We start from the raw sequence: 22576 nt of genomic DNA on the forward strand, positions 1-22576 counted from the left end.
CCCTCTCCAGAATACTTGACCTGACATTCCAAACGTGTTAAGAACCAAAAGTAATGTTTTGGGATACAACAAAAAGGCAATATTGTATGAATTACGAAATTAGCACACACGTTTTTAATGTACTGAACATTTACATCAATTTAGGAAATTTAAACTTTACTGCAACGTGAGAGAAAGTTGCATTGAATAGTACAGAAAAAGAAAATTACAGTCTTGAGAACATAGGACGTCTTACACTTTACCTTTTTTCTAAGCACACAAACGTGAATTTTTTGCACTACTGGAAGTTGTGTATGAATGAAATCGCCAACAGTTTTGCCTTTCCTTAGGTGTTTACACTTTCACACTGTTCAGTGTCGCTGAATGTCCTTTTGATGTGCATTATTCCAGGTGAGGTGATTTGAATTGGTGTAGCAATCTGATGTGTAGCTATGTTGTGTTGACTTTTTTATCAGCATCAGTGTGGTGCTCCATAAAGTCCATTGCCTTCATTGTGACTATGTTGAATGGTGAATAATGGCGTGCAGAACTAATTATTTCTTGTAAACTATCAGGTACATAGCTTTTAGTCGTCACTCCAAACCGCAAGTTTCATTTTGTTACTAGTTACGTTGACGGTATTTTCAGTACAATTCAGGACATGGAATATACATAGTGTAATATTTATAGTTACACGAGCCCTTTCACTCTAGTGCCACAAACACATTACTGCCTCACTGTTGTCAGAGTAAGTGTAAATTACTATGTAATATGTTGTAATATGAAAGCTAGCGTAAATATGTAAAATTTGAAATAAAAATACTTGTTTCAGATCGATTGCTAATCAACAAGTGTTACTTCTACAACACGACAACCACTATGGCAGTTATTACGTTCGCGCGCTAAACTGATGTAATTCAACGCTGACTGCCAGGCACGTTTAGAATGAAGAAGGCCGGCACCAGCGTCGTCTACTCGTCACGGTTACTAGTCGTTATCTTCGTCTTATGACGAAGCGTTTTAGTATAATATACTCGCATGGATGTAACGCCTGTAAAGCGAGTAAAATGAGTTTTGAAAAGTGGTCCTTAGTATGTTTAGAATTTTAGGTCTTCACACAATAGCAGCTGTATCAGTAATGGCAGTTTTATATTCTTACTCATCTCTTGTATACATTTCTGCAGTGCCCTTCCACGAGCTGTCGGTCAGGTAATCTTGCAGCATCAACGTATTGCTTAATGTTTGGCTTATGGAAACCATTTTGTGTTTGTGTTTGAACTGTTCTTTACATATTTTTTTTCATCGGTGATCTAAATTTATCTTCAATGTGAAATGACGTTAGTCAACGAGCTGCAGTAATCTTGGAGGGTGGTTTTGCTCACAACACTTTGGATTACGTGACAGATTAAAATTAATTTCAGTGAATCTTACGAACAGACAAGTCAGACTAGCAAGCCAAACCGTGCGTAGGCGTCTTTTCAAAAGCTGGCGGACAGGGGCTCACACAGTGGAGTCAAGGTTTAGTTTTGGATTTAACCCCAGAACACTAAAGGAGGAATAATGTTACATTGTTAGTGAACCATCCTAAATTTTACTACTCCATATTTCATTCAAAGGTAGTCATAATTTATAGTTTATACACTAGTTAATTACATTACACATAGAAAACAAGTACAAAATATCCTGTTTTACACGCTATACTCACAATACAAGATTCTCGGGAACCACGAATTGGTACCAATTGCAATCGTAAATTCTACGAAGGTTTAGTAACCTAGAGTCAAGGTCCATACTGCTTACAAAATTGCACCTGGAGGCTATGTGGAATATCAAAAAACCACACATTTATAGGAAAGACATGTCAATATCGAAGTGACTGCTCCAGTGTGAGGGAAAACTTGCACTGGAGGACATCCGAACTTTCAGGTCACCACAAACGATGGTTTGACTACTCGAAGTTAAGATTCCTTGATCATTTGTACTGCAGTAAATTTGCCCTGTTAGTAATTCTACATTTCTAACAGAAGACGAGAGTCGTTCGATAGAGCTTAGCGGTTGCTAGATGCTATGTTACTCGGCACGTGTACGATTCTAAAGCTACATTTAGCATATTTTCCGAACTTAAACCCCACTGAACATCAATGTGATGCTTTTGTAAGAAATGTATCAATTGGACATTCCAGAACAATCATTTGCCATAGGGCCAGAGCTGGAAGAGGTACAAAGTGTTTCTTAGGGATTCTTGAATCATCTCAATGAATCTATTCCATACACATGTGAAGCAGTTTTGCCGTTCATGGTGACCATACTCCTTACCGGGAAATAGACATTATATGAGCAGCTTCACCTTTGCCTGTGTTACTCGGCTGGATTAAAAATATTCTTTTTGTATTCCAGCGAAGAGAATTACAGTCCAGGCACCTGAGAATATACCAGCCAATTCTAATGTATCTGATAGTATAAAGACTGAATGCTGTGCATAATATCAAATACATCAAAATGTTACTTTTGTGTGACATCGTTATTGTCGGTTTCTTTTTCTTCTGACAAATTACTTTTGTCCTAAATTCAAGGAAAAATCTATGGTATAATATTTCTGATTTTCTTTTGTGTTCAAGCCAATGAATTTTGTGGTTTTCCGATATTTTATACAAAATTCATTCTCGATAGTCTCTACAACTTCTCTCTAACCAGGAGACTGGAAGGATATCCCTCCTCGAGAAAGTGCATGATAAAACAGACGCTGAGCAAAAGATAAAATTTTCATAACCCAACTTTTATAAAGAAAGTTTTTTTTCGTACTTCTTGCACAGAATGAGAAACTTTACAATATCTTAAAATGCCAATAGATGGTTTCAATACACTTTAACTGACAACTACTAACGTACACTAGAGGGTAATGCGTCACCCGTATCAACCGAGTACTATATACCACATTTTTAATTATTTTATTTTGCATTTGGTGGAATAGTAAGACAGCCACCCATACTGCAAATACAACACATTGCAAATAGTTACTACAAATATTATCTTAAACATTAATTTCAATAACATTTAAGTATTGCGGGTATAAGCTACACTGTAACTTGAGAAGATTTCAAGAATGGAGATACTATCTTATATAATGAGATGACAAAAGTCACGAGATACCTCCTAAAATCGCGTCGGACCTTCTATTGCCCGGCGTAGTGCAGCGACGCGGCACAGACTCAACAAGTTCTCTGCAGAAGTACTGAGTTATGCTGCCTTAATAGCTGCCCATAATTGGGAAGGTGTTGCCCATAATTGTTCGATGAGGTTCACGTGGGCGATTTGGGTGACCATACCATTCGCTAGAAATGTTCAGAACGTTCTTCAAACAAATCGCGAGTAGTTGTGGTCTGCTGACATGTCATCCATAAAAATTCCATCGTTGTTTGGGAGTATGACACCCATGAATGGTTGGAAATGGTCTACAAGTAGCCGAACATCCAGACGACCCAGTCCATTCCAAGTAAACACACCTCACACCATTAGGGAGTCACCACCAGCTTGCTTCGTGGTGAGTGCGCCACATTCGAACCCTAACATCAGTTCTTCCCAATTGAAATCGGTACTCATCTGACCAGGCCAAGGTTTTCCAGTCGTGTAGAATCCAACCGATATGGTTTCCAACACAGAAGAGCCGCCTCATGCGATGTCGTGCTGTTAGCAAAGGCACTCGCGACAGTCGTCTGCTCGTCTGCTGCCAAAGCCCACTGACGCCAAATTTCGCCACACTGTCCTAAAGGATACATTCGTCGTACGGTCGTATTCACGCAGTGCTACTTGTCTGTTAACGCTGACAACTCTCAGCAAACGCCGCTGCTCTCGGTTGTTAAGTGAAGACCGTCGGCCACTGCAGTATCCGGAAGAAAGGTAATGTCTACATTTGATATTCTTGGCACTCTCTTGACACTGTGGATCTTGGAATACTGAATTCCCTAACGAAATTCGAAATGTAGTGTTCCATGCGTCTAGCTCCTACCACCATTCGGCGTTCAAAGCCCGTTAATATCCGTAGCGCGACCGTAATGACGTCGGAAACCTTTTCAGATGAATCTCCTGAGTTCGAATGACAGCTGCGCCAATGCCCTCTCCTTGTGTACCTTGTGTACGCGATACTACCGCCATTTGTTTATGTGCATATCGTTATTCCATGACTTTTGTCACTTCACTGTATATGTTACACCACGTGATGAAGTGCTGTTGCGATGCCCAACAAAACGACGACATACAGAGGGAAGTGAGTGCCAACCTCAAGTCCAGATACAGTTTCAAAAGAAGACGTACTCAAAACAAAAGAGCGCTTATTCAGGAAGCCGACGAAGCAGCGGAAGCTATCCAGAGCCCCTGGGGGCAATTCCACATCTCGTGCAAGACTCTTGTAGGAGCTGACTAAATAAGGCAAGCTGAACTATCATCGCTACCGAATGGAGATTCTCGACTGCTACTGTCTCTTGTCCCTTCCGTGTTAGGGGTACTGCTGTTGGAGACGTACCTGACTGGAGACGCTCATAAATCACTCCCGCCCCCCTGCCCCCACAAAAAAATCAGACGCTCATCCTCGGATGTTCTCATATGCTCTCCTACATCTGATGTACATGACTATGCAGAGGTGCATACATCAGGCCGACTACCGCGATCTCCAGCAGTGCGAGTTGAAACACGCAGTCACCTACCAGGGACTTCTCCAGTATCAACAGCCCCCGCCTGATCTGGTAACCATATGCAATGTATGCAATGACTTGGAGCTTTCGCACCACTGTGCCTCCTGCTGGGTGACTGCTTCCCCCTGGCGTTCACCTGCTAGTGGGATGCATGTTCGCGCCTTGGCTAGGGCAGCCCAGTCACTCCGTTGCTGTACGCCAGTTCCTGAGTGTCTCCGTCGTCGCTGATCGCCACCCAGTGTGGGCCACGCCTTCACCCTTGGCTGTGCGCGTTGTTACGATTGAAGCATTGTCAGTCCCAGCATGGTACCCAACGCCCACAAGTTAGTCAGGTTCCCAGAAGCTGCATCTGACACACTTTGGGGCAACTTTGCCCACGACACTGCCCATCACTGTCAACACGTGTTGCGCTAGCTGCCGAGTTGGCGCATCCCTGCAAACTACACCCCAGGGAGGAAGCGGCACCTTCTCCTGGCATACAAACGGCCGATTCTTGCACCGCCTCGTATGTGAACGTAGTTGCTGTGAAGCAGTGCTTGTCAAGATTTTTTGCTCAAGATCCAGTACTGACATCGTGGAGCGGCATCTGGGGCCGCAAACGTACTTGTTTTATTGTTAATTGGTAACGGACTCAAATCAGTATGTTACGAGCCGCCAACGGACTAGCTATAGTAACGGCGTGGCAAGTTGACCGCCGGCCCTTAGCTACTCACCGTTAAAAGTCGACACCATTCAGAACACTTCGTGTCGACTGTTCTCTGTTGCAGACTGGTGCCACCCTCAGCGATTCGAGAGTTGTGACACTGTAATTGCTTGACGATGTTGTGTTGTTTGTGCAGACAAATGATCAACTGGTTGATAACAGTAATTGTACTTACTTCTGAAAGTATTGTGCAATATGAGACACCGTCAGAAATTTTTACTACATGTTTTGGATGTCATTTTGCTTCTACTGGATGTGTTGTACTGCAGAAGTCTTGTTTAGTTTCATGTATAGAATTTGAAGGTGACCGTTACCGTAATGCACATTCACGAATCCATGTTACTTCCGTGTCAAAATTTATGCCATTGCATCTGACCGTTACGTGTCGCACACGCCCGCGTATTGTCAGTACTGGAAAACACACAATAAAACATTCCCATTTTCAGATCCTCTAACCACACAGTGGCAGCGCTATTTACACCTCCGCTCCTAAGGTAAGTGACCATCTTTACTTAGCTCACGACCGAATTCACCAACAGGGGTGGTGGCAAGGGGGGTGGGCTATGGGGGCTGTAGCTCCCCCCCCCCCCCAAATGGAGCATCATATTACACTGGATAAAATGACTTCAGAAATATCTCCAGCAGATTCATTCATTTTTTTATAATTATGTAGCAATATAGATTGCAATGTATTACAAACACATTTCAAGAAAAGAATAAGAGCAGCAAATACACTCCTGGAAATTGAAATAAGAACACCGTGAATTCATTGTCCCAGGAAGGGGAAACTTTATTGACACATTCCTGGGGTCAGATACATCACATGATCACACTGACAGAACCACAGGCACATAGACACAGGCAACAGAGCATGCACAATGTCGGCACTAGCACAGTGTATATCCACCTTTCGCAGCAATGCTGGCTGCTATTCTCCCATGGAGACGATCGTAGAGATGCTGGATGTAGTCCTGTGGAACGGCTTGCCATGCCATTTCCACCTGGCACCTCAGTTGGACCAGCGTTCGTGCTGGGCGTGCAGACCGCGTGAGACGACCCTTCATCCAGTCCCAAACATGCTCAATGGGGGACAGATCCGGAGATCTTGCTGGCCAGGGTAGTTGACTTACACCTTCTAGAGCACGTTGGGTGGCACGGGATACATGCGGACGTGCATTGTCCTGTTGGAACAGCAAGTTCCCTTGCCGGTCTAGGAATGGTAGAACGATGGGTTCGATGACGGTTTGGATGTACCGTGCACTATTCAGTGTCCCCTCGACGATCACCAGAGGTGTACGGCCAGTGTAGGAGATCGCTTCCCACACCATGATGCCGGGTGTTGGCCCTGTGTGCCTCGGTCGTTTGCAGTCCTGATTGTGGCGCTCACCTGCACGGCGCCAAACACGCATACGACCATCATTGGCACCAAAGCAGAAGCGACTCTCATCGCTGAAGACGACACGTCTCCATTCGTCCCTCCATTCACGCCTGTCGCGACACCACTGGAGGCGGGCTGCACGATGTTGGGGCGTGAGCGGAAGACGGCCTAACGGTGTGCGGGACCGTAGCCCAGCTTCATGGAGACGGTTGCGAATGGTCCTCGCCGATACCCCAGGAGCAACAGTGTCCCTAATTTGCTGGGAAGTGGCGGTGCGGTCCCCTACGGCACTGCGTAGGATCCTACGGTCTTGGCGTGTATCTGTGCGTCGCTGCGGTCCGGTCCCAGGTCGACGGGCACGTGCACCTTCCGCCGACCACTGGCGACAACATCGATGTACTGTGGAGTCCTCACGCCCCAATTGTTGAGCAATTCGGCGGTACGTCCACCCGGCCTCCCACATGCCCACTATACGCCCTCGCTCAAAGTCCGTCAACTGCACATACGGTTCACGTCCACGCTGTAGCGGCATGCTACCAGTGTTAAAGACTGCGATGGAGCTCCGTATGCCACGGCAAACTGGCTGACACTGACGGCGGCGGTGCACAAATGCTGCGCAGCTAGCGCCATTCGACGGCCAACACCGCGGTTCCTGGTGTGTCCGCTGTGCCGTGCGTGTGATCATTGCTTGTACAGCTCTCTCGCAGTGTCCGGAGGAAGTATGGTGGGTCTGACACACCGGTGTCAATGTGTTCTTTTTTCCATTTCCAGGAGTGTAGCTTACTATCTAAACCAATAAATATCATTTAAATTAAAATGGGAGTCTTATTATATATTAATACATATTTTTTACCCTGAACTCCAAAACACTCACAAGAAACTACTTCAAGCAACACCAAATGTTACCGATTTGTCGGTAGAGGACCCAGCTCTCCTTTTGTTATGCGATATTCCGTTCCCCCAAAACCCCTCCCCCCCTCTCCCCCCATTAGCCGCTCCCCACCTTGACCGACTTCTAGAATCGCCCCTGTTCACCAACGTCAATAAGAATTAAGCACATCTTAAAATATTACTGTCTCTCTATGTAGTTTTGTTTGTTGCTGAATGGGAAAATTATACCCCTTTGGAGCTCTTAACGTAAGTTGACGCATTTGGATTAGGCTCTTAATTGCTATATGCATATTATTATATTATAAAATACGGACGACAATAGCAGGCCGCGCAAATACTGTTGGGATCGCAAGGCCGCAGTTTGGCGATCACTGCTGTAAAGTATACTGGGGAAACAATAAGGTAGAGGACGCCATCTTTTCTCAAATCTACCATAAAAACGTGTATGTACCCGCTGTCTTTGGTACATATTGTTGAGAATGGCATAGGACGTATTATCACAATCACAATAAGGAGAATTCAAGTTTCCAATTAGGTGAAGATACGCTGGGAAACACCAACGATTAAAACGCATCCGTATTACACTTGTTATTAACTCGCTTGAGAATATTTTATCATAGAAACGTGATTTAGATGGCAGCATTCTTTCTATAGAGGTATAACATTTACCCTTGCTAGATACAGAAAAATTCGAATGTTTTTTGCAATACATATTAATTTTCTCCTCGATCCATGGATTAAGGTCTGCTTTAGGAACTGGTGTGTGATAAAAAATTTACTATGTAACAGCTGACTTCACTAACTGGACTATCTGATCATTGTGAGTGATGCTCGAATGAGTAAGGATTCAAATGAGAGAAAAGACCATTCCTTCATCATTGCTTCGCATCACCATGTGAATAATTTCGGCTATGTATATATTTGTACTGTCATTCCAGTTTGGACTTTCAATACACTGAATAACCTTTCTGGAATCTGATATAACTGCTATGTGGTGACGTGATGTATTTATGCGAAATATTAGTGCTTCTGTTATGGCAGTCGCTTCCGCTAAAAAGATGTTGCATGACTTGGGCCTCCCGTCCGGTAGACCCTTCGCCACTTCGGCGACTTGCGCGTCGATGGGGGTGAAATGATGTTGATTAGGACAACACAACTCCCAGTCTCTGAGCTGAGAAAATCACCGACCCAGCCGGGAATCGAACCCGGGCTCTTAGGACTGACACTGTTGCGCTGACCACTTTTTTTCTTTTTCGTTATGATTCGTTGTATTTCGTCGTAGCGAACGTCACATGACATTCGTTGAAGTTCGTTATTGATCTTTTCACTCAGATTTTTTATTACAGAGGCCAGGCAACTCACTGATCGAACACACTAAGCTACTGTGCCGGCATCACTCAGCTACCGGGAGCGGACACCATTTCCGTTGTGAGGATGGAGGAGAGTGCTAGTAGGGTAAGTTGTTTGAGGTGGTGTAGTTGAGGACATATAAAGGCACATGCAACCGATCAATTTGGTCCTATTTTTAACCATTTGTAAATATTAATAATGCCTTAGACGAAACTTCAAAGATCCAATTCGCAACATCGTTGTTCCAAGAATAGAAAGAGTGCCTGGTCAAGATGCAATAATGATTCATAATATTGCTCAAATGACAACTGAACGGGAATTGAAATGGTATTACCCACATCAGTAGTGTTGATATTACATTGTATCTGATAAGCGGGGACTGCTGCTAATAACAGTAAAAACCTCGTAGAAAACTGATTTGAATTTCGACTGTTGACGTTATACATTGACTGAAGTTGATGGAGGAGTCCTTGCAAAATATGACTTGAGCCTTGCATCTCCCTTAGGAGGAACTCCTTTGCTAACCGCTGTCTTCTGGTTGAGAGAGGCTTTTCCACTGCTTCGACTAACAATGAATTTGTGGGTGCAAATCGCATTCCTTCGAGACATATGTGCAGACAACGATATTGAAACCTCCCGAGTTCAGACAGGTTTTTTATATACATTGCCACAAGGAAAGCTTTCATAACCCAGTACTGATTTTATTAGAGCTCAATATAATAATAGCAGGACAGAGGAATGAGCTTCAAATTCATTACAATTATATCCACCTCTTCCTCTGTGTCATTAGTTAAGAACTTTAAAGGGAATGCCACGACTCATTTTGGTGAGATTTATTTCACAGGAAACCACAGGAGCGACATGTGGGTAGACTGGGCAGTCATCGTAACCACGTAAATCTATTTAATTTTAAGGTAAAAGCGCCATTTCCTATATTCCATATATTTTTCTTGATTATTCGTGTATCTGTTTTTGGAATCATACATTATTTTAGTATATATAAACATAAACAGTTTAGGTACATACACATCGAATTTTATTAGAAACTGTAATGTATGTTGATCTAAACACTAGCGCAATGATGTTAGAAGAAATACTAAAGTCTGTTTCATAAGTTTTTTACTGGGTCAAATAAATATAAACGCTACACGTGTGCCGAAAATGGCTATCGGAATTAGTCGTTACGGTTGTAGTGTAGCATCCAAACCGAGAGTCACGTTGGTGTCTGACGTAGATAGATGCTTATTCGGATCGTTAGCTTTAATGAAGGGCACTGAGATAAAATGAAGGAATGAAGGCTGCAGTAGGTTTCGCAGCTTCGCTAAAAGGAACTGACCAAATTATTTGACTACATAAAGATGTTAAGTAATGGCGTACTCTAACTACGCAATGCTGTTTGCAGCTATCTAACCTGTTGGACGCTCGTTCGATTCCGTGGTGCTCTGCTATTTTAATATCATTCATTCACTAATTAAGTTTCATAATTGCTATGTTCCTTGCCTTTTGGACTTGCTTTGCCAAAGTTACGCTTGTGAGTTGTTAACAATGGCAGTTGAATTTCTTTGTTACTTTTCAATCTGATTTATTTCTTTAGAATCTAATTATCACATGCCACACCAACGATTTGCCTTCACTGACTCTTTTCGGAGGTTTTATCCTACGTGTCTGTGGATGTGCACAATCAAACATAAAGTGTAATCTCTGGTCACTTCATCTCCTTCTCGTGTTTTGTGTTGTGGCAAATGTACCGTTAAACAAAGTGCTAGGAATCCCCTTTTACCGATTTTTTTCCGAAAACACAAAGCTTGTCACGTATGACAATTGTCAAAACTTTTGGACGATAGTGCAATATCGACAGAGAGTTGTAGATTATACTTTAATTTTGATAGCAATAGACAAAGCTTGTGAGTGAAGAGAACCGTTAAGATCGGAAATTCATCTTTTTACTGCCAAAAGACAAAAAGATACAGTTTCTTGTCTCATACATACAACATACATACATTACAAACTGATTGCAAGCTCGGATTAGACATCGATGCGGAAAAAAGTATTCCTCAACCGTTTTTTTTTAAAAAAAGACACAACACACGCCATTTTCATTAAGCGATACAGATACACCGCGAAAAACCTAAATCGAGACGGCCACGTGGGGTTTTTAATACCTCTCCCCTGCGGTGCAAACTCGATATCTCACCCTTTGAGCCTTCTCATTTGGTTTCATGGTGTGATAGTTGTGTTCTCAGTTACGAGCATTATTCGGTTTTTGTTGCTAAACTAGACTGAGGTACTTGCGCTGTTTAACACTGTTGGATTTTGTGCATTTATCAATTGGCTTTGTATAATCTTCTCGTCCACAAAAGTTTTAAGTACTTGGTTTTATTTCATTTGATAAATAATGCAGTCTTCCTGGCACACTGTCCAGCAATAAGCAGTTGTGTATTTTGGCATAAATATTGACGTATGCAAAAACTAGAATTTTATGTTTGCAATAGAGTAAATGTACTTATGAATATACAGATTATGTTACCTGTGCCTTTAGCTTTCATGCATTACTTTTTCTAATTCTAGACCGAATAGGGTATAAGAAAATAGTCTCCCTAATGCAAGAGAAGCCGCTATTCTGCAATTTCTTCAATGCAGAGTTATAAAAAGAGATACCGCGGAGCAAACTTTACATGTACAAGCATCTGTGTATAGAAGACCGTGAATGCTCCGAACCATTCGTGTTCATATGTTACTAGTTACGTTATGTTTATGTTATATTTTATTTTATTTCATAGCGAAGTGTTTATAGAGTCTGTACTGCTTATCTTCTGAAGGAAATGCATGCCCATTGCAAGCTACACCAAAAGACCACTAATTATGCAGTTGCGAAACATATTATTGTGTCAACAGAATATTCGAATAATTTATGTTCCATAATGTCATAATTTTATTCCACTCTGTAGCAAGATGTTCGCTGTTGAGAAACTTCATTAAAGATGTGTGCAGTACTAGTTATCGAAACTGCGACACTTAAGCGTAGTTTGTTGATGCACCTGTAATAATAATAGCGTCACGTTGCTAGCCTTTCTATTTAGCGTCATTTAGGTCGCTCGCGTATCAAGTTTCGATGTTTATTTTGTCAGGCAGCTTCTCACTTCGAGAACGAGATTATCACTTTGCAGCGGAATGTACGCCTTATGAAACTTCTTGACAGATTAAAACCGTGTGCCAGAACAGGACTCGAACTCGGGACCTTTGCCTTTCTCGGGCAAGTGCTCTAATGACCGAGGTGTCCAAGAATGATTCAGGAGCCGTCCTCATAGGGGATGAGGTATTTGCGGAAAGCTTTGAGGCCGGGTCTTGAATCGTGATTGGGTAGCTCAGTCAGCAGAACACTTGCCTGAGGAAGGCAAAAGTCCCGAGTTTGAGTCTCGACCCGGTACACAATTTTAATCTGTTAAGAAGTTTCAGCTTCTCATTTAGCTTCACAAGGTTAAGTACATCCCGTTGCAGAACTTCCTGTCACAGAAAACCAGAGATGGTAACAAGGAAAGGATCAAGAATACGCAAAACATCACTAAGTAATGAAACAAAAGTATTAATGTATGTGACAGCAGTAGAATAAATGTATCATCTTAACTGTTGTTAGTTTCTCTGTATCAATTTCTATCAATATTATATTTATGATTCCTAGATTATCTGCGTATGTATGAAACTGAATAAAGGAGAGTTTCGTTTTGCCATATTCGTTTCGCCTTACTTTATTGAGGCAACTTTAATCATTCTTGTAATATTATAAGAACAGTGGCATAATATGTAAAGTAAAAGTTCTGCGTTCAAGTGAAACTGTGTATGTGTTTCAGGCCATCGAAGACGCCCCAGTAAAGAAAGATAAAACACGTATAGCAAAATGAAAATCACGTTCTGTTGCGTAATCTAGGAGTCATTGCAATTGTTTTTGTCGTCTTCAGTCCGAAGACTGGTTTGATGCAGCTTTCCAGGCTAGTGCAAGACTCTTCATCTCTTGTTAACTACTGGAACTTCATCCTGCTTACTACCCAACAAGTCTTAGCCTCCAGCTATAATTGTTTGTCCCCAACACATCCCTCCCTTTCGAGATTGGCGATTCTTTGTTACCTCAGGCTGTGTCGTATTAATCGATCCGTTATTTTCGTGAAGATGAGCCATCAATTTCTTTTCTCCCCAATCCCATTCAGTATTTCCTCATTAATTACCCAATCTACCCGTCTAATCCAGTATTCTTCTGGAACACAGAATTCCAAAAGCTTGTGTTCTCTTGCCCAAACTGTTAATCGTTCGTGTTTCACTTCCATACGAAGCTAAACGCCAGAAAAATTCCTTGACTTCAGAACACTTAAATTTATATTGGATGTTAACGAATTTCTCTTTTCGTCAAAATTTGTATCAAAATTGTTTCCTCCTGTTTCTTGTCTCATTTTATATCCTCTCCACCTCGATTGTTGCTGCTTATTTTGCTACCAAAATAACACAACTTATTTACTACCTGTAGTGCCTCATTTCCTGATACAATTCATTCAGCATCGCCTGAATGCATTCAACTGCATTCCATTTCCTTTGACTTACTTTAGTTGATGTTCATCATATATCTTTTCTCATGATACTATTCATCACGTGCACCTGATCTTCATAGCCATCTGTCGTCTCTGTCGGGATTGCAGCGTGGTCAGTGAACCTCATTTTTTATTTCTTCTCCTTGACTTTAATTCCCCTTCCAAATTATTAAATAAGACACAAGCAAATTTATTTTGTTTACCACACGCAGATATGCTTTCATGAGGCGGGCGTGAGACAGTGTGCTCAGTTTCCTTAACTCAGACCTGAATTTCTGTGTCCCCTCTAACTATTCTGAGAGACCAGTTAAACGACCAGAGTTTCTCGCGTAGCAGTGTCGTCCTTTTTTCTCCAACAGTAACTCTGTGTGTTCAGCGAAACCGTTGTCAAACAATCTGGCATCTTTCTGAATGTGTCGCCCACATTGGAGCTCTCTTTTGATCACTTTCTCTGGACGAAACCACTTACTTACTTTACCTGTAGTAAGGGCCTTATCGACCATAGGAGCCTCTTGCATATCTTACTATCCAGCGCTTTGCTTGTCAATTTGGTTTTGTTCATTCTAGGTGTGTTCTACCGAATGTTATCTCGTAACTTCATCTAGTTCCATCTCCCGTCCTACAGAATGCTATTCTAGGTAGTTTATTCTTCGTCATTCTAGTTATATGGTAGGCACAGTTCAACTGTCTCTCCTTTGGCACTTGGACGATGTTACAGCTTCTGCGCAGCTCTCGTAATTATTCAGTTTTTCTTATCCTCAGTTTCATGTTATTTTCATCAAACACATGTAAAAATTTTCTTTAGTATTTTTCTTTCGAATATTGATAGTTTCTCTTCTTTCTTTATAAATATTAACTCATCACATCCGTATAATGTTGCCGGTGCAGTAGGCAGTTGATACAGGCGTATTTTGAAGTTACTACTGAGATGTTTTCCTTAAGATATTGTTAAACTAAAGCGTATTTCGTTCGTTGTTGCTGGACGAGCATCTGTTTCTGTATCTGTTGTCAGTATAAAGGCTCCTTAGCTTCCACTGTTTTGAAAGCGAATCCATCTACAGCCAAAGGAATCTCTTCGGATTTACTTGCTTATGCATATTCTCTGGCTTTTCTTCATTAGCATGTAATACTGTTTTCTCAGCGATTTTGTGATAATTTTGCATCACTGTGGTTAATTCTATTTTGGTACTGCTTAGTAATGCTACATCATTTGCATAGATAAGTCTAATAATGCTGACCCATGCAGTTAGATCACTCGTGGATTTGTTTTAATGAAGTCACTATCAGTTTTCTCTAACACGGGGTTAAATGAAATAGGTGAAATCCCATCCTCTTTTCTCATTCTAGTGTATACCATAAAATTTTCAGGTTATCCTACAGGTTTCTTTATGCACATCTATACACATTTTAACGAAGCAAACGTCAATTAATTACGGGACGATCTTTTTTTTTAATTTGGACCCCTTGTCCCCTCTTAGTGAGATATGGTGGGACGCATCTCCAGTCGCTTGTGAGGTTTATCCTATAATTTTTAAATAATAAATAATTAGATCTATATAATATGTTCATGCTTTTGCTTCACACAATTAAAAATATTTAAAGCATATCTTCTATGTGCTGCATTTTTTCTGTGAAATTAGAGATGGAAATGTTAACTATATTTAAGGTGCACTATAACAACTTAAGTTAAAATAATTGTCTGCTCGTCACAATTCCGTCACGCGCTCAGCGGGATATTCCTGATCACTAATTTTGGATTTGATCTTTAACATTACATGCGACTAAATTAAGGCCAATGCTGACCTTCCTTCCAATTTTATTTGTCACATGGTCGTTGTGCACACAGCACTCTATGGAGTCGCCAATGAGCAGCTGAGATAGTTTTCGGTAATCATTAACATTAAATATCACTGAACGTTTACTTACTTTACAGATGAAAGAAATCATTGTTTGTTCATTTAAATCGTATGATTATGTAGCTTTTCAATCTCTTGATTTATACGATCACGAAGAGGATTCTTCTCGGTGAACTTCAGCTTACCTTTCTTCCACATAACTTGCTGGCATCTTTGTTTCGACCTGTCGGCATGCCGCTTAACAGGCACATTGTAAAACTTGTGATACAGATTCTTGCTGAATACAGCATCATCGGCTTTAAATGTGTTGCAGAAAATCACGACTGACTCGCTGACGGACACATAAGTGATTTCGACTGCGCAGCAGAGAACTGCCTGAGTGAAATCTGACACTTGTGCGATACTTTTTTTTTTTTTTCAAAACGGGGGAATCCCGGGCCTGCACACGTGTAAAGCACTCTGCTCAGTTCAGAGAGGCCATAAGATTCGTTCTGACTTTAATATTGTCGATGCTTGGACTTTATTTTATAAAACAAAAGATTATTAGAACAATGTACGTTCCCTTAATTAAAAACTTGACGTGAGATTTTCATTGTTCCCCACCGTTAAATGACGTTTGGTTAGATTTTGCTAGACCTCCCCGCCCCCGCCATTTGAACCCAAGTAATTAATGGGCGTCCTCCAATTTATGAAATCACAAAATTTTCCGTCTTGGAATGAAATTTTTATTTATTTTCCACTAGTGTCCAGTTTCGGCCGCTACGCCATTGTCAAGCCGCAACTGAGGTGTATGACCACAAGCTACCAAGTCATGAAACCACCGGTATACAGCGAGCGAACGCAAAACTTACGACTTACAGTCATACGTGAATTCGTTATAAAAACACTTTAAAGATAATTCTGAAACGAGAACACTGTCTAGTGCAAGCTGTCGTTAGTACCATCAAACAAGCTCTCGTTAATCTTCCGGTGCGGATTCGCCCCTATTCTGGCTCGCCTCCTTGTCCTAAAAGCTAGGGTGCTACGTTTTTAGCTAATATTGTTATTTTACAAAGTTCGCTCTTGATTTTGGTATGTATTGACGCAGCTGGGTGTGAAACATTGCTCGTCGTTGGCTGCCTGTCGAATTGTTCAGGACTAGTACTCGTGGCATACAGGCAGAGAGCGGACTACCACGTTGCGTATGCATACCGACTGCCCGTATTGCTGGCGCCGTTCCCCGTTGTCGGTTCAGCAATCGCTGAGCAATGTGCTGACGTACAGTGCAGCCAACGCAACGGGCGTGCATTGGCTCCCACACGGCGACGACACAATCAGTCCTCCACATAACTTCAGTTACTCACAGTATCTACGATGCCCCGTTAGAAATGGTTAAGGCTGGAAGAAAAATTAAAAAAAATGTAATTTGCAAAACCTTATGCAGAAAGTGCGTGAGTAAAGACAATTTCCGAAAACTGGAACAATGTTGTAACTGTTGTACAAGGGGCGAAGAAAAAGGTCCAGTTTGAAGGCGTTGCTGCAGCCAATATTGCAATGTAGCGCGACTAAGATGCGGCTATATAAGCACGGAAGTAGGCAACGGTTAGTGTGGCATTTGTGTCTTTCAGGTGAGCATGCGGAAAATGCCGAAACGTGAACTATGTTGATATTATTACCAAATGCCTCCAAACAGGACCAACGTGCTGTTATTCTTTTCTCGGCTGCCGAAGGACAAACGCTGGAAGGCATTCATAGGAGAATGTTTAAGTGGCAGAATGTCTGTCGAAAACCAGCATTGTGGAAGGGTCCGCCAAGGGGTACTGCTGCTCCATAATAACGCACTTCCGAATTCGCAAGTGTAACGCACAGGTTGCGCGAACTCAGGTGGTAGGTACTCGAGCACCCGCTCTATAGTCCCGATCTCTCCCCATGCGCTTATCTCGCCTTCGGTACCTTAAAGAAGGCCTTGATGGATCTACGATTCCTATCGGACGGAGATGTGCTGCAGGCAGTTGCGAACGCAGCAGGACACAGTGTCTTTCCAAACGGGTACCTCCTACGTGGTGCGTCTTTGGGATGGCTCTGAGCACTGTGGGACTTAACAACTGAGGTCATCAGTCCCCCGTCTTTGGGATGATTGTCTCAAATGCACACGCGATTTTTTTCCGGATTGGCGTACAGATTCTGGACTGTACGGTCTTCGAACGGAAACGTTTTGATCGCCACTTGTAGTTCACAAGGAAGGAGACTGACAGGACACTAAAATATAATAAGAAAGAAGATCCGAGTTTAATGTCCCGTCGACGGCACAGTCTTCGTAGATGCAGCTCAGGTTAGGATTGGGGATAGGTATGGAAGGAAATCAGCCGTGCCCTTTGAAACGAACCAGCCCGCATTCGCCTTAAGCGATTTAGGGAAATCACAGAAATTTACCGCAACATGCAAGATATTCGCTAAATAGTCGGCTGCATATAAAAAACGGTAGGCAGACGAAATAAAGGAAAGGTTCAAGAGAAGGATTAAAATGCTGGATGGTGTGATATCAATGATAAGATTCGCAGACGACCCTGTTATCCTTAGTAAATATGAAGAAGAAGAATATGATCTGTTGAATGAAATCAATTATCTGATAAGTACAGAATATGGGTTGAGAGTAAACCGAAGAAAGACGAAAGTAATGAAAAGTTGCAGAAAAGACATGACTGATTAAGTTACGAGATAAATTAGGGACTATATAGCAGACAAAGAGAGGGAATTCTGTGGCCCTGGTAGCCAAATAATGCTTCACGCACGAAGGAAGCAAGGATATAAGAAGCAATACACAAAAGCAAAGAGAGCAAAGAACTCTATTAGTATCAAATACATCTACAACTACGTGATCACTATGCTATTCACAATAAAGTGTCTGTCAGAGGGTTCAATGAACCACCTTCATGCTGTCTCTCTACCGTTCCACTCTCGAACAGCACGCGGGAAAAACGAGCACTTAAATTTTTCCGTGCGAGCCCTGATTTCTCTTATTTGATCATGATGATCATTTCTACCTGTGTAGGTGGGTGCCAACAGAATGTTTTCGCAATCGGAGGAGAAAACGGGTGATTGAAATTTCACGAGAAGATCCCGTTGCAACGAAAAACGCCTTTGTTTTAATGATTGCCACTCCGATTCACGTATCATGTCTGTGACACTATCTCTCCTATTTCGCGATAATACAAAACGAGCTTCCCTTCTTTGTATTTTTTCGATGTCATCCGTCAATCTCACCTGATGCGGATCCCACACCGCACAGCACAGCAATAAAGTATGAACAATATGCGTCAGGACCGCAGCGTTGTGGGTGAGAGAATTAAAGATTGTGGGAGAACCGAAAACACAATAGAAGCAATTTAGATGTGATGCTGAAAATGAAGCAAAGTAAGAAATTAGGAGCCACTCCAGAGCATCGCCGAAAGAAAGAATATGCGGAAAAACACTGAATAGAAGAAAAGACTGGATGATAGATCATATGTTAAGTCCTCAAGGAAGTAACTTCCATGGCGCTGAAAATGCTAACAACTAGAGGACTTTCTTTGCTGCCTGCCGGTGTGGCCGAGCGGCTCTAGGCGCTACAGTCTGGAAACGCGCGACCGCTACGGTCGCAGGTTCATATCCTGCCTCGGGCATGGATGTGTGTGATCTCCTTAGGTTAGGTAGGTTTAACTAGTTCTAAGTTCTAGGGGTCTGATGACCTCAGAAGTTAAGTCCCATAGTGCCCAGAGCCATTAGAACCATTTTTTTTCTTTGCTACGAGCTGCGTACAAAATATTTTGCAAGATTTTACGATGTTGAGTGGAAACAACTGGCAATCATGCAGCTGAATATCAGATCATGTTATGAGCAAACATTTAATCTGATGTCAATCATTCGCCACAGATTACTGAATTCAAAGGATATTGTAGTTAGTCTGTTTATTATAAAGAGATCGTTGATTCCATTGACAGATAAACTACAGATTTAAAAAATTCAAGAATTTTGTATAAAGTCTAAATTAGCAAATCTAATTCGTGAAATACTTACAGACACAGCATCTAAAGTGAAATTTATGGGAGAAATATCTCAGCCCTCGAAATAAACAAAGGTACGCCAAGGTGATGGACATTTCCCAATTCTTTTTACTGGGTAATGGAAAAGACGGTAAGAATATAGAATGGAAAACTGAACGAACAGATAATGTCACCAATAAACTGTCATCCATTTACAGATGACAACGCTTTATTTTCTGGACAAATGCTGAAACACAAATTGATCTTTCAGAAGAAATTGTCAGAATGGGCTTAACAGTTTCGACAGAAAAAATAAATTCTCTATAAACATTAGAAATGCATCGAAATTTATGAAAACAGATATTTGCCAAATTGAAAAGGTTAAAACTTCATTTGTCTTGAAGAAGAAAATCCAAACAACTGGTTTAGGAAAAGTTGATATATACGAAAGGATATGAAAAATGAGAAGGCCATATGGCATCACTAAAGCCTTTTACAACAATAAAAAATATCTATCTATAAATTCAAATATAAGACATTACGGCACAATAATGAAGTTAGAAAGTTTATACGAAATCGAATATCCAGCATTAAACTGTAAATTAGATAAATGGGAAGTACTAGAAAGGCCAATGGTAGGACCATGAAAGACTGGAAGGTTGGAGATCACGTAATAAAGATGAAATTTATCGAAACATAGAAAAAGAAGACGTGTTTTTTTGTAGTTTATACCAGATAAAAGACAGTAGATTAACCTAAAAGACTTTTGAATGTAAGGTTAAGAGGCCAACGACAATTTGAATTCATGAAATAAACAAGGATTTACAAAAAAATAATATAAAAGCTGAAGACAGAGAATCGTTTAGGGAGAATGTACAAAATATGGAAGGATTCCAAGGTGGGAGAGTGAAAAACTGGTTTGAAGTGGTCAGAAAACAGGAAGAAAAATATAGTGAAGACTTCAGAGAGCACTGGAAGAAAAGAAGAGAGCAATGAATAAGGGATGAAAATTGGTACGTGGTCCTTGTTTGACCAATTTGAAGCAAAAAAAGGGCAAAGGTAAAAGGTGGCCCCAGAAGTGGTTAATGGACGTCGTGGATGAACTTATAGAACGGAGCAAAGAGTAGGCAAGCTGTGTCTCGGTTTCAGAGGTTTCAAGAAAACTTTCGACACAATTAACACAAAATCTGTACTGACAGCGCTCGAGAAAGGGAATATTAACTCAATCTCTGTTAGAATATCGAAGAATATATGCAGCAATATTAAACTTCCATTAGCTTGAAATAGCATCATGAGAAATCCGGTATATAAAGAGGAGTCTGGCAATTAGTCTCCTGATCGTCAAAACTATCCCCAGCAGTCCTAAGGAAGTTTCCAGATGTGGAAAGGAAGAAGGATTGCGTGTTAACGGATCATAACAGAAATGCCTTCACTTTTCGAATGACATTTTACTTTATGTCTCTAGTTCGTATGAACTTCAGTAAAGAATGAGAAAACTCAGTGTTGAGCATACTGTGAACAAATATTAACACCTTGCGATGAACTGGTTTTATTTCTTCGGTAAAAAGAAGGCACTTAAGTAAAAAACACAGAAAACTTGCAGTTAATAATGATGATAGGGATAGAGTACGTGATCGAATAAAAGACAGTCTGTCGGTCAGACGCGCCGAAGATAAAAGTACATCATACTCACTAACACCACAAAGACTATACCGGCACACAGGCATTAAAATATAATTAGTACAAAATGTCACACTAAGCAACACCTAATAAAGCAAATATGAATGGATGTGTGCCGGCCGCTGTGGCCGAGCGGTTCTAGGCGCTTCAGTCCGGAACCGCGCTGCTACTATGGTCTCAGGGTCGAATCCTGCCTCGGGAATGGATGTGTGTGATGTCGTTAGGTTAGTTAGGTTTAAGAAGTTCTAAGTCTAGGGGACTGAGGACCTCCGATGTTGAGTCCCATAGTACTTAGAGCTTTTTGAACCATTTTTGAAAGCATTTGTGAAAATCAATTACAATAAGACTAAGATAACAATCAGCTAGCAAATCAGAAATTAAGTAGAACAAATGAACAATGTAGTCGTAGAATCAGTTGTCGAATATTTTTATAGCGTGCAGATGAGGATATCTGGATGGACAGCAAAGTGAAAGGAAGAGTACGAATTGACAAGAGTGTTTTCGATAAAACTAAATAGAGTTTACAAAAATTAACTTCTCGATCGCTTGAGAAGGAAAGTTTATAATCAATGTGTGTAATTTGTTTTGTCTTACGGCACTGAGACTTGGAGCTTTTATTGAGAAAATTATACAATAACTGAAGACTGCCTCGAAGGCAAAGAAGAAATGCACGTTGGGAATTATTAGGAAAGATATGAAAACAAACGAATAGGTAACTGAACTGGTAGATACAATTATGAGTGCATGGAGATAGGCAGGACAAGTTGCCAGGCGACTAGATGGTAGGTAGATCAAGTATACTCTCATGAGGGAAGACACAGGACGACCAAATGAATTAATCGAAAAGTTTGCATTTGAGATATATTTGTACTAGCTAGGACAATACTCATACTGAAGCAAGTGGCGACTCGTAACCACATGATGCCTTTTATATTGCAAATGGTTCATTTCTGAGCCCATATTTACTGGAATCATTTGTCGTTATTATGGTGTTCATTCACACATGTCAGTTCTCGCTAGTAATTGGACTCAACTGCTGTGGTCATCAGTCCCCTAGAACTTAGAACTACTTAAACCTAACTAACCTAAGGACATCACACACATCCATGCCCGAGGCAGGATTCGAACCTGCGACCGTAGCAGTCGCAAGGCTCCGGACTGCGCGCCTAGAACCGCGAGACCACCGCGGTCGGCTATGGTACATCAGGTATATGTCAACTGAGAATGAAAAAAAAAAGGAACAGAAGTTTCACCAAAGAAAGTGATAAAAGACAGAGTCGAAGGTGCACAAATTTGAAAATTAAGTGGCCCAAGAGTAGTCACTGGGAATGATGATCCGTTAAAAGAAGTTATTAGATGGAATCTTAAAGGGACTAGTAGAAGCCGACCTCGGGGAAGATCAGTTTGGATTCCGTAGAAACACTGGAACACGTGAGGCAATGCTGACCCTACAACTTATCTTAGAAGAAAGAT

The sequence above is a fragment of the Schistocerca gregaria genome, chromosome 1 (assembly GCF_023897955.1).
Source record: "Schistocerca gregaria isolate iqSchGreg1 chromosome 1, iqSchGreg1.2, whole genome shotgun sequence".
Classification (NCBI taxonomy): domain Eukaryota; kingdom Metazoa; phylum Arthropoda; class Insecta; order Orthoptera; family Acrididae; genus Schistocerca; species Schistocerca gregaria.